Below are 13,053 nucleotides of genomic sequence, written 5' to 3' on the forward strand. Positions count from 1 at the left end.
TAGATTTACGTTGTCATATTTTCTACAGGTCACATCTTATCTACTCAGATCTGTACATTTATGTCACAGCGACATGTTTCGTTACGAATCGAAAATCGCACAAAATTTCCGTCATTCGGAGAGTCGGATGCATCCAAATTTCCAAACCACCATAGTACACATTCCAACCAATCCAAAATAAATACAGATGATGATTCATGCTTAGGCTGCTATATAGAATATAATAAAATAGAAGAGAATAGAATAGAAAATAACAGAATAAAACAGAATAGAAGCTACTAAAATAGAAAAGAATACAATATAATAATATAGAATGGAAAAGAATAAAATGGAATAGAAAGAGATAGAATATACTAGAATAAAACAGAATAGAATAGTAAAGCATAGGTTAGAACACAATAGAATATACTAGAATAGAATAGAAAAATATAGAATGGAAAGAATGAAATACAATAGAATGGGATAGAACAGAACTAAATAAAACAGAATAGAATAATAAAGCATATATTAGAACTGAATAGAATATACTAGAGTAGAATAGAAAAATATAGAATGGAAAAGAATAAAATACAATAGAAAGGGATAGAATAGAATTCAATTAAATAGAAAAGAATAATAAAGAATAGATTAGAACAGAATATAATAGAATAATATAGAACGGAAAAGAATAAAATGGAGCAGAAAGGAATAGAATAGAATACAACCGAATAGAATACTATAGAATGGAAAATAAAATATAATAGAAAGGGATAGAATAAAACAGAATAGAATAATAAAGAATAGATTTGAACAGAATAGAATACACTAGAATAGAATAGAATAATATAGAATGAATAAATAAAATGAAATAGAAAGGGATAGCATAGAAGAGAATAGAACAGAATAGAATAGAATACTATAGAATGGAAAATAAAATGCAATAGAAAGGGATAGAATAGAATTAAATAAAACAGAATAGAATCGAAAAATAAAGAATAGATTAGAATAGAATAAAATAATATAGGATGGAAAAGAATAAAATGAAACAGAAAAGAATAGAATACTATTGAATGGAAAAAAATAAAATAGAATAGAAAGGGATAGAATAAAAAGAATAGATTAGAACCGCATAGAATATACTAGAATAGAATAGAATAATATAAAATGGAAAAGAATAAAATACAATAGAAAGGCATAGAATAGAATTAAATAAAACAGAATAGAATACAAATAATAAAGAATAGATTAGAATAGAATAAAATACTATAAAACGGAAAAGAATAACATGGAACAGAAAGGAATAGAATAGAATACTATATAATGGAAAAGAATAAAATAGAAGAGAAAGGGATAGAATAAAAGAGAATAGAATAATAAAGAATAGAATAAAATAATATAGAATGGAAAAGAATAAAACGGAACAGAAAGGAATAGAATAGAATACAACAGAATAGAATACTATAGAAAGGAAAAGAATAAAATAGAATAGAATAATAAAGAATAGATTATAGCCGAAAAGAATATACTAGAATAGAATCAAATAATATAGTATTGAAAATAATAAAATAGAATAGAAAGGGATAGGATAGAATAGAACAGAATAGAACAGAATACTATAGGATAGAAAGAAATAGACTATGTGTTGATCCTGCCAGACATCCACTGCCCTTGTCACTTCCTGTGAGCTGAACTGATATCACAAACATCGGTGTCTTCCTATCCCCCCCCCCCACCCCCCATGTAATGGGGAAAATGAGGTGATTGCAGAGTGGGGGTCCATGCTGGGGTGACAACGCTGCTCCTCCATGGATACAGCGCAGTGAGTGTTGTCACCCTAAGAGAGGAAGTGTGTTACTGGCAGGATCACCAGGAGAAAAGGAATGCAGGCGCCATACCTGGGGCCCGGTCAGCTGCAATGTATGTCTTTAACCCTTCACCTACCAGGCACTTCTACCCCCTTCCTGCCTACAGGGCACTTCTACCCCCTTCCTGCCTACAGGGCACTTCTACCCCCTTCCTGCCTACAGGGCACTTCTACCCCCTTCCTGCCTACAGGACACTTCTACCCCCTTCCTGCCTACCGGACACTTCTACCCCCTTCCTGCCCACTAGGCACTTCTACCCCCTTCCTGCCTACAGGGCGCTTCTACCCCCTTCCTGCCTACCGGGCGCTTCTACCCCCTTCCTGCCCACCGGGCACTTCTACCCCCTTCCTGCCCACCGGGCACTTCTACCCCCTTCCTGCCTACAGGGCGCTTCTACCCCCTTCCTGCCCACCGGGCACTTCTACCCCCTTCCTGCCCACCGGGCGCTTCTACCCCCTTCCTGCCCACCGGGCACTTCTACCCCCTTCCTGCCTACAGGGCGCTTCTACCCCCTTCCTGCCCACCGGGCACTTCTACCCCCTTCCTGCTTTCCGGACACTTCTACCCCCTTCCTGCCTACCGGCACTTCTACCCCTTTCCTGCCTACTGGGGACGTCTACCCCATTCCTGCCCACCGGGCGCTTCTACCCCCTTCCTGCCCACCAGACACTTCTACCCCCTTCCTGCCTACCGGACACTTCTACCCCCTTCCTGCCTACCGGGCACTTCTACCCCCTTCCTGCCTACCGGGCACCTCTACCCCCTTCCTGCCCACTGGACACTTCTACCCCCTTCCTGCCTACAGGGCGCTTCTACCCCCTTCCTGCCTACCGGGCACTTCTACCCCCTTCCTGCCTACAGGACACTTCTACCCCCTTCCTGCCCACCGGACACTTCTACCCCCTTCCTTCTTTCTGGACACTTCTACCCCCTTACTGCCTACAGGGCACTTCTACCCCCTTCCTGCCTACTGGACACTTCTACCCCCTTCCTGCCTACAGGGCGCTTCTACCCCCTTCCTGCCTACAGGGCACTTCTACCCCCTTCCTGCCTACCGGACACTTCTACCCCCTTCCTGCCTACAGGACACTTCTACCCCCTTCCTGCCTACCGGGCGCTTCTACCCCCTTCCTGCCTACCGGGCACTTCTACCCCCTTCCTGCCTACAGGACACTTCTACCCCCTTCCTGCCCACCGGACACTTCTACCCCCTTCCTGCCTACAGGGTGCTTCTACCCCCTTCCTGCCCACCGGACACTCCTACCCCCTTCCTGCCCACTGGACACTTCTACCCCCTTCCTGCCTACAGGGTGCTTCTACCCCCTTCCTGCCCACCGGACACTCCTACCCCCTTCCTGCCCACTGGACACTTCTACCCCCTTCCTGCCTACAGGGCACTTCTACCCCCTTCCTGCCTACTGGACACTTCTACCCCCTTCCTGCCTACAGGGTGCTTCTACCCCCTTCCTGCCTACCGGGCACTTCTACCCCCTTCCTGCCTACCGGACACTTCTACCCCCTTCCTGCCTACAGGACACTTCTACCCCCTTCCTGCCTACCGGGCGCTTCTACCCCCTTCCTGCCTACCGAGCACTTCTACCCCCTTCCTGCCCCCCAGGGACTTCTACCCCCTTCCTGCCTACCGGGCGCTTCTGCCCCCTTCCTGCCCCCCAGGCAGCTTCTACCCCCTTCCAGCCTACTGGGCGCTTCTACCCCCTTCCTGCCCCCCAGGCACTTCTACCCCCTTCCTGCCTACCGGGCGCTTCTACCCCCTTCCTGCCTACAGGAAACTTCTACCCCCTTCCTGCCTACCGAGCGCTTCTGCCCCCTTCCTGCCCCCCAGGCACTTCTACCCCCTTCCTGCCTACAGGGCGCTTCTACCCCCTTCCTGCCTACCGGGCACTTCTACCCCCTTCCTGCCTACCGGACACTTCTACCCCCTTCCTGCCTACCGGACACTTCTACCCCCTTCCTGCCTACAGGACACTTCTACCCCCTTCCTGCCTACCGGGCGCTTCTACCCCCTTCCTGCCTACCGAGCACTTCTACCCCCTTCCTGCCCCCCAGGGAATTCTACCCCCTTCCTGCCTACCGGGCGCTTCTGCCCCCTTCCTGCCCCCCAGGCACTTCTACCCCCTTCCTGCCTACTGGGCGCTTCTACCCCCTTCCTGCCTACAGGGCGCTTCTACCCCCTTCCTGCCCACCGGGCACTTCTACCCCCTTCCTGCCCACCGGGCACTTCTACCCCCTTCCTGCCTACAGGGCGCTTCTACGCCCTTCCTGCCCACCAGACACTTCTACCCCCTTTCCTGCCCACTGGGCACTTCTACCCCCTTCCTGCCCACTGGGCACTTCTACCCCCTTCCTGCTTTCCGGACACTTCTACCCCCTTCCTGCCTACCGGCACTTCTACCCCTTTCCTGCCTAACGGGGACGTCTACCCCCTTCCTGCCCACCGGGCGCTTCTACCCCCTTCCTGCCCACCAGACACTTCTACCCCCTTCCTGCCTACCGGACACTTCTACCCCCTTCCTGCCCACCGGGCACTTCTACCCCCTTCCTGCCTACTGGGCACTTCTACCCCCTTCCTGCCTACCGGGCACCTCTACCCCCTTCCTGCCCACTGGACACTTCTACCCCCTTCCTGCCTACCGGGCACTTCTACCCCCTTCCTGCCCACCAGGCACTTCTACCCCCTTCCTGCCTACAGGGTGCTTCTACCCCCTTCCTGCCCACCGGACACTTCTACCCCCTTTCCTGCCCACCGGGCACTTCTACCCCCTTCCTGCCTACAGGGCGCTTCTACCCCCTTCCTGCCTACAGGACACTTCTACCCCCTTCCTGCCTACCGGGCGCTTCTACCCCCTTCCTGCCTACCGAGCACTTCTACCCCCTTCCTGCCCCCCAGGCACTTCTACTCCCTTCCTGCCTACTGGGCGCTTCTACCCCCTTCCTGCCCCCCAGGCACTTCTGCCCCCTTCCTGCCCCCCAGGCACCTCTACCCCCTTCCTGCCTACCGGGTGCTTCTACCCCCTTCCTGCCTACCGAGCACTTCTACCCCCTTCCTGCCCCCCAGGGACTTCTACGCCCTTCCTGCCTACCGGGCACTTCTACCCCCTTCCTGCCTACAGGGCACTTCTACCCCCTTCCTGCCTACAGGGCACTTCTACCCCCTTCCTGCCTACAGGACACTTCTACCCCCTTCCTGCCTACAGGACACTTCTACCCCCTTCCTGCCTACCGGGCGCTTCTACCCCCTTCCTGCCTACCGGGCACTTCTACCCCCTTACTGCCTACCGGGCACTTCTACCCCCTTCCTGCCTACAGGACACTTCTACCCCCTTCCTGCCTACATGACACTTCTACCCCCTTCCTGCCTACAGGACACTTCTACCCCCTTCCTGCCTACCGGGCACTTCTCCCCCCTTCCTGCCTACAGGGCACTTCTACCCCCTTCCTGCCCACCGGGCACTTCTACCCCCTTCCTGCTTTCCGGACACTTCTACCCCCTTCCTGCCTACCGGCACTTCTACCCCTTTCCTGCCTACTGGGGACGTCTACCCCATTCCTGCCCACCGGGCGCTTCTACCCCCTTCCTGCCCACCGGGCACTTCTACCCCCTTCCTGCTTTCCGGACACTTCTACCCCCTTCCTGCCTACCGGCACTTCTACCCCTTTCCTGCCTACTGGGGACGTCTACCCCATTCCTGCCCACCGGGCGCTTCTACCCCCTTCCTGCCCACCAGACACTTCTACCCCCTTCCTGCCTACCGGACACTTCTACCCCCTTCCTGCCTACCGGGCACTTCTACCCCCTTCCTGCCTACCGGGCACCTCTACCCCCTTCCTGCCCACTGGACACTTCTACCCCCTTCCTGCCTACAGGGCGCTTCTACCCCCTTCCTGCCTACCGGGCACTTCTACCCCCTTCCTGCCTACAGGACACTTCTACCCCCTTCCTGCCCACCGGACACTTCTACCCCCTTCCTTCTTTCTGGACACTTCTACCCCCTTACTGCCTACAGGGCACTTCTACCCCCTTCCTGCCTACTGGACACTTCTACCCCCTTCCTGCCTACAGGGCGCTTCTACCCCCTTCCTGCCTACCGGGCACTTCTACCCCCTTCCTGCCTACCGGACACTTCTACCCCCTTCCTGCCTACAGGACACTTCTACCCCCTTCCTGCCTACCGGGCGCTTCTACCCCCTTCCTGCCTACCGGGCACTTCTACCCCCTTCCTGCCTACAGGACACTTCTACCCCCTTCCTGCCCACCGGACACTTCTACCCCCTTCCTGCCTACAGGGTGCTTCTACCCCCTTCCTGCCCACCGGACACTCCTACCCCCTTCCTGCCCACTGGACACTTCTACCCCCTTCCTGCCTACAGGGCGCTTCTACCCCCTTCCTGCCCACCGGACACTTCTACCCCCTTCCTTCTTTCTGGACACTTCTACCCCCTTACTGCCTACAGGGCACTTCTACCCCCTTCCTGCCTACTGGACACTTCTACCCCCTTCCTGCCTACAGGGTGCTTCTACCCCCTTCCTGCCTACCGGGCACTTCTACCCCCTTCCTGCCTACCGGACACTTCTACCCCCTTCCTGCCTACAGGACACTTCTACCCCCTTCCTGCCTACCGGGCGCTTCTACCCCCTTCCTGCCTACCGAGCACTTCTACCCCCTTCCTGCCCCCCAGGGACTTCTACCCCCTTCCTGCCTACCGGGCGCTTCTGCCCCCTTCCTGCCCCCCAGGCAGCTTCTACCCCCTTCCAGCCTACTGGGCGCTTCTACCCCCTTCCTGCCCCCCAGGCACTTCTACCCCCTTCCTGCCTACCGGGCGCTTCTACCCCCTTCCTGCCTACAGGAAACTTCTACCCCCTTCCTGCCTACCGAGCGCTTCTGCCCCCTTCCTGCCCCCCAGGCACTTCTACCCCCTTCCTGCCTACAGGGCGCTTCTACCCCCTTCCTGCCTACCGGGCACTTCTACCCCCTTCCTGCCTACCGGACACTTCTACCCCCTTCCTGCCTACCGGACACTTCTACCCCCTTCCTGCCTACAGGACACTTCTACCCCCTTCCTGCCTACCGGGCGCTTCTACCCCCTTCCTGCCTACCGAGCACTTCTACCCCCTTCCTGCCCCCCAGGGAATTCTACCCCCTTCCTGCCTACCGGGCGCTTCTGCCCCCTTCCTGCCCCCCAGGCACTTCTACCCCCTTCCTGCCTACTGGGCGCTTCTACCCCCTTCCTGCCTACAGGGCGCTTCTACCCCCTTCCTGCCCACCGGGCACTTCTACCCCCTTCCTGCCCACCGGGCACTTCTACCCCCTTCCTGCCTACAGGGCGCTTCTACGCCCTTCCTGCCCACCAGACACTTCTACCCCCTTTCCTGCCCACTGGGCACTTCTACCCCCTTCCTGCTTTCCGGACACTTCTACCCCCTTCCTGCCTACCGGCACTTCTACCCCTTTCCTGCCTAACGGGGACGTCTACCCCCTTCCTGCCCACCGGGCGCTTCTACCCCCTTCCTGCCCACCAGACACTTCTACCCCCTTCCTGCCTACCGGACACTTCTACCCCCTTCCTGCCCACCGGGCACTTCTACCCCCTTCCTGCCTACTGGGCACTTCTACCCCCTTCCTGCCTACCGGGCACCTCTACCCCCTTCCTGCCCACTGGACACTTCTACCCCCTTCCTGCCTACAGGGCGCTTCTACCCCCTTCCTGCCTACCGGGCACTTCTACCCCCTTCCTGCCCACCAGGCACTTCTACCCCCTTCCTGCCTACAGGGTGCTTCTACCCCCTTCCTGCCCACCGGACACTTCTACCCCCTTTCCTGCCCACCGGGCACTTCTACCCCCTTCCTGCCTACAGGGCGCTTCTACCCCCTTCCTGCCTACAGGACACTTCTACCCCCTTCCTGCCTACCGGGCGCTTCTACCCCCTTCCTGCCTACCGAGCACTTCTACCCCCTTCCTGCCCCCCAGGCACTTCTACCCCCTTCCTGCCTACTGGGCGCTTCTACCCCCTTCCTGCCCCCCAGGCACTTCTGCCCCCTTCCTGCCCCCCAGGCACCTCTACCCCCTTCCTGCCTACCGGGTGCTTCTACCCCCTTCCTGCCTACCGAGCACTTCTACCCCCTTCCTGCCCCCCAGGGACTTCTACGCCCTTCCTGCCTACCGGGCACTTCTACCCCCTTCCTGCCTACAGGGCACTTCTACCCCCTTCCTGCCTACAGGGCACTTCTACCCCCTTCCTGCCTACAGGACACTTCTACCCCCTTCCTGCCTACAGGACACTTCTACCCCCTTCCTGCCTACAGGACACTTCTACCCCCTTCCTGCCTACCGGGCACTTCTCCCCCCTTCCTGCCTACAGGGCACTTCTACCCCCTTCCTGCCCACCGGACACTTCTACCCCCTTCCTGCCTACCGGGCACTTCTACCCCCTTCCTGCCTACAGGACACTTCTACCCCCTTCCTGCCTACCGGGCACTTCTCCTCCCTTCCTGCCTACAGGGCACTTCTACCCCCTTCCTGCCCACCGGGCACTTCTACCCCCTTCCTGCCTACAGGACACTTCTACCCCCTTCCTGCCTACAGGGCACTTCTACCCCCTTCCTGCCTACAGGGCACTTCTACCCCCTTCCTGCCTACAGGGCACTTCTACCCCCTTCCTGCCTACAGGACACTTCTACCCCCTTCCTGCCCACCGGGCACTTCTACCCCCTTCCTGCCTACAGGGCACTTCTACCCCCTTCCTGCCCAGGCCAATTTCCAGCTTTCAGCGCTGTTGCACTTTGAATGACAATTGCGCGGTCATACAAGATTGTACCCATATGAAATTTTTATCATTTTTTTTTCACACAAATAGAGCTTTGTTTTGGTGGTATTTCCTCCCCGCTGGGGGGGGGGGGGGGGGGGGGGGGGGGTTACTTTTTGCGCTATAAGCAAAAAAAGATTAAAAAAATTTGGAAAAAAAAAAGGTTTCTTTGTATCTATTATAAAAGTTTGCAAACAGGTAATTTTTCTCCTTCACTGATGTGCGCTGATGAGGCAGCACTGATATGTGGCACTGATGGGCACTGATAGGCAGCACTAATGAGGTGGGTGGCACGGATAGGCGGCACTGATAGGTAGAACTGCTGGGCACTGACTGGTGGCACTGACTGGCGCAACTGCTGGGCTGCACTAATGGGCACAGGTGGGTGGCAGTGATGGGCACAGGTGGGTGACACTGATGGGCACAGGTGGGTAACACAGGTGATTGGCCCTTATGGGCACAGGTAGGTGACACAGGTGGGTGGCACTGATGGGCACAGGTAGGTGACACAGGTGGGTGGCACTGATGGGCACAGGTAGGTGACACAGGTGGGTGGCACTACTGGGCACAGGTGGGTGGAAGTGGTGGGTGGCACTGCTGGGCACAGGTGGGTGGAAGTGGTGGGTGGCACTGCTGGGCACAAGTGGGTGGAAGTGGTGGGTGGCACTGCTGGGCATAGTTGGGTGGAAATGGCGGGCTGCACTGCTGGGCACAGGTGGGTGGCACTGATGGGCACAGGTGGGTGACACGGGTGGGTGGCACTGATGGGCACAGGTGGGTGGAACTGGTGGGTGCACTGCTGGGCACAGGTGGGTGGCACTGATGGGCACAGGTGGGTGACACGGGTGGGTGGCACTGATGGGCACAGGTGGGTGGCACTGGTGGGTGGCACTGATGGGCACAGGTGGGTGACACGGGTGGGTGGCACTGATGATCGGTACCCATCCCTGCTCTGCGGGTTCTCGGCAGTACTTTCCCCACATTCTGACAGCACAAGGAAAACGCAGCAATTGCATTTCCCGGTGATCTGCTGTCATTGGACACGGCTGATCACGTGGTAAAAGGCCGCTGTGATTGGCCTTTTACCACATCATGTGATCAGCCGTGTCCATAGGAGATCTCCGGGGGCACTCAGGAGAGCGCGTTCTGGGAGGACGTCATATGACCCCCTCCCAGGACTGGCCGGCCGCAGTGTAGCTGTCGTTCGGCTATCTGCGGTCAGCAACTAGTTAAGCAGCGTGGAGCCGATTGCGCTGGGCCCTGTCCGGCGGGGGAGGGGTGCAGACTTGGTTGGAAACAGGAAGACGGCGCTGAGTTCAGACATGACTTTCCAACCTCAATACCGGCAGCATCATCGCCTGCCTCCCCCGCCTCGCCCCATACACCCCGTCTGTGCGCTGCAATCTCACCTGCCATACCAGACCACAGACTGCAGAGCCCTTCCTGTGTGAAACGTGGCCTGTCTGAGCTGCACAGAGCTGGAAGGAGATATGAGCCCTGACACCTGCAGACCACCGTACTGCGCCACAGCTATGGGCGGGACCATAATACCGACCTGTGTGCCACCGTACTGCGCCACAGCTATGGGCGGGATCATAATACCGACCTGTGTGCCCCCATACTGCGCCCCAGCTATGGGTGGGATCATAATACCGACCTGTGTGCCACCGTACTGCGCCACAGCTATGGTGGGATCATAATACCGACCTGTGTGCCACCGTACTGCGCCACAGCTATGGGCGGACCATAATACTGACCTGTGTGCCACCGTACTGCGCCCCAGCTATGGGTGGGATCATAATACCGACCTGTGTGCCCCCGTACTGCGCCACAGCTATGGTGGGATCATAATACCGACCTGTGTGCCACCGTACTGCGCCACAGCTATGGGCGGGATCATAATACCGACCTGTGTGCCCCCGTACTGCGCCCCAGCTATGGGCGGGATCATAATACTGACCTGTGTGCCCCCGTACTGCGCCCCAGCTATGGGCGGGATCATAATACTGACCTGTGTGCCCCCGTACTGCGCCACAGCTATGGGCGGGACCATAATACCGACCTGTGTGCCCCCGTACTGCGCCACAGCTATGGGCGGGATCATAATACCGACCTGTGTGCCCCCGTACTGCGCCCCAGCTATGGGCGGGATCATAATACTGACCTGTGTGCCACCGTACTGCGCCACAGCTATGGGCGGGATCATAATACCGACCTGTGTGCCCCCGTACTGCGCCCCAGCTATGGGCGGGATCATAATACTGACCTGTGTGCCCCCGTTCTGCGCCACAGCTATGGGCGGGACCATAATACTGACCTGTGTGCCACCGTACTGCGCCACAGCTATGGGCGGGATCATAATACTGACCTGTGTGCCCCCGTACTGCGCCACAGCTATGGGCGGGACCATAATACCGACCTGTGTGCCCCCGTACTGCGCCACAGCTATGGGCGGGACCATAATACTGACCTGTGTGCCACCTTACTGCGCCACAGCTATAGGCGGGATCATAATACTGACCTGTGTGCCACCGTACAGCGCCACAGCTATGGGCGGGATCATAATACCGACCTGTGTGCCCCCGTACTGCACCACAGCTGTGGCGGGATCATAATACCGACCTGTGTGCCACCGTACTGCGCCACAACTATGGGTGGGATCATAATACCAACCTGTGTGCCCCCGTACTGCTCCCCAGCTATGGGCGGGATCATAATACTGACCTGTGTGCCCCCGTACTGCGCCCCAGCTATGGGTGGGATCATAATACCGACCTGTGTGCCCCCGTACTGCGCCACAGCTATGGCGGGATCATAATACCGACCTGTGTGCCCCCGTACTGTGCCACAGCTATGGGTGGGATCATAATACCGCCCTGTGTGCCCCCGTACTGCGCCACAACTATGGGTGGGATCATAATACCGCCCTGTGTGCCACCGTACTGCGCCCCAGCTATGGGCGGGACCATAATACCGACCTGTGTGCCCCCGTACTGCGCCACAGCTATGGGCGGGATCATAATACCGACCTGTGTGCCCCCGTACTGCGCCACAGCTATGGGCGGGATCATAATACCGACCTGTGTGCCCCCGTACTGCGCCACAGCTATGGGCGGGATCATAATACCGACCTGTGTGCCCCCGTACTGCGCCACAGCTATGGGCGGGATCATAATACTGACCTGTGTGCCACCGTACTGCGCCACAGCTATGGGCGGGATCATAATACCGACCTGTGTGCCCCCGTACTGTGCCACAGCTATGGGCGGGATCATAATACCGACCTGTGTGCCTCCGTACTGCGCCACAGCTATGGGCGGGACCATAATACCGACCTGTGTGCCACCTGACATACTGGGACTACATGGCGGGCCCCCTAGCTGCTCTACACTGAGGGCCCCCTAGCTCTTCTACACTGAGGGCCCCCTAGCTATTCTACACTGAGGGCCCCCTAGCTATTCTACACTGAGGGCCCCCTAGCTCTTCTACACTGAGGGCCCCCTAGCTATTCTACACTGAGGGCCCCCTAGCTATTCTACACTGAGGGCCCCCTAGCTATTCTACACTGAGGGCCCCCTAGCTATTCTACACTGAGGGCCCCCTAGCTATTCTACACTGAGGGCCCCCTAGCTAGTCTACACTGAGGGCCCCCTAGCTAATAATCGATGCCGCCACTCTGGGACACCTCACTGCGACTTCCGCGCCGTCAGCATCTGCTGTGTCATATTGGGGGGGGGGGGTCCGTGGCCCCGCGTGGGAAAATTGTACCCGACATCTGCATTCCTCAGAATGATTTCCCTCCATGGTGGGAGATGTGAAGCCACAGCGACGGCTCCGCCCCCTCCCCCCCCCCCCTCCGTGTTACACACATTTGTTTCTTTTTCACATCGATACAAAAAAACAGAAACCAACAAATGGAGGAAAATGTTACATCGACTTGTAAAACGCAACAAATAATTTCTCTCCACTTCCCATCCCACATGGAGGAAAATATATATTTTTTAAATATATTTGAAAAATATTCTACCCAAACATATTGACATATATATAAAATATATCTAAAATACTACAATTTTGGCCGTATTTAATTATATTTAATATATATACACACACTGCATGTTGAAATGCGTTTTTTAAATATTACAATATATATGAAAAATATTTTTAAAAATATGTTTTTTTAAATATATTCTTCAGATTTTGTTTAACATATAAAAAAGTCATTTTAAGATATATTTTTTCATATATCTGTAAATGCATTCCAAAAATGTAGATTAAATGTATTTTTAATGACATACAGTGTATTGGAAAATGTATTTTTAAAAATACTTTTCATATATTTTGTAATAATATATTTTAAAAATATTCTTCCCAAATATATTGACA

Source organism: Staurois parvus, unplaced genomic scaffold (genome assembly GCF_062004578.1).
Source record: "Staurois parvus isolate SC_StPar_1 unplaced genomic scaffold, SC_StPar_1.0 ptg002721l, whole genome shotgun sequence".
In the NCBI taxonomy this organism is placed as follows: Eukaryota; Metazoa; Chordata; class Amphibia; order Anura; family Ranidae; genus Staurois; species Staurois parvus.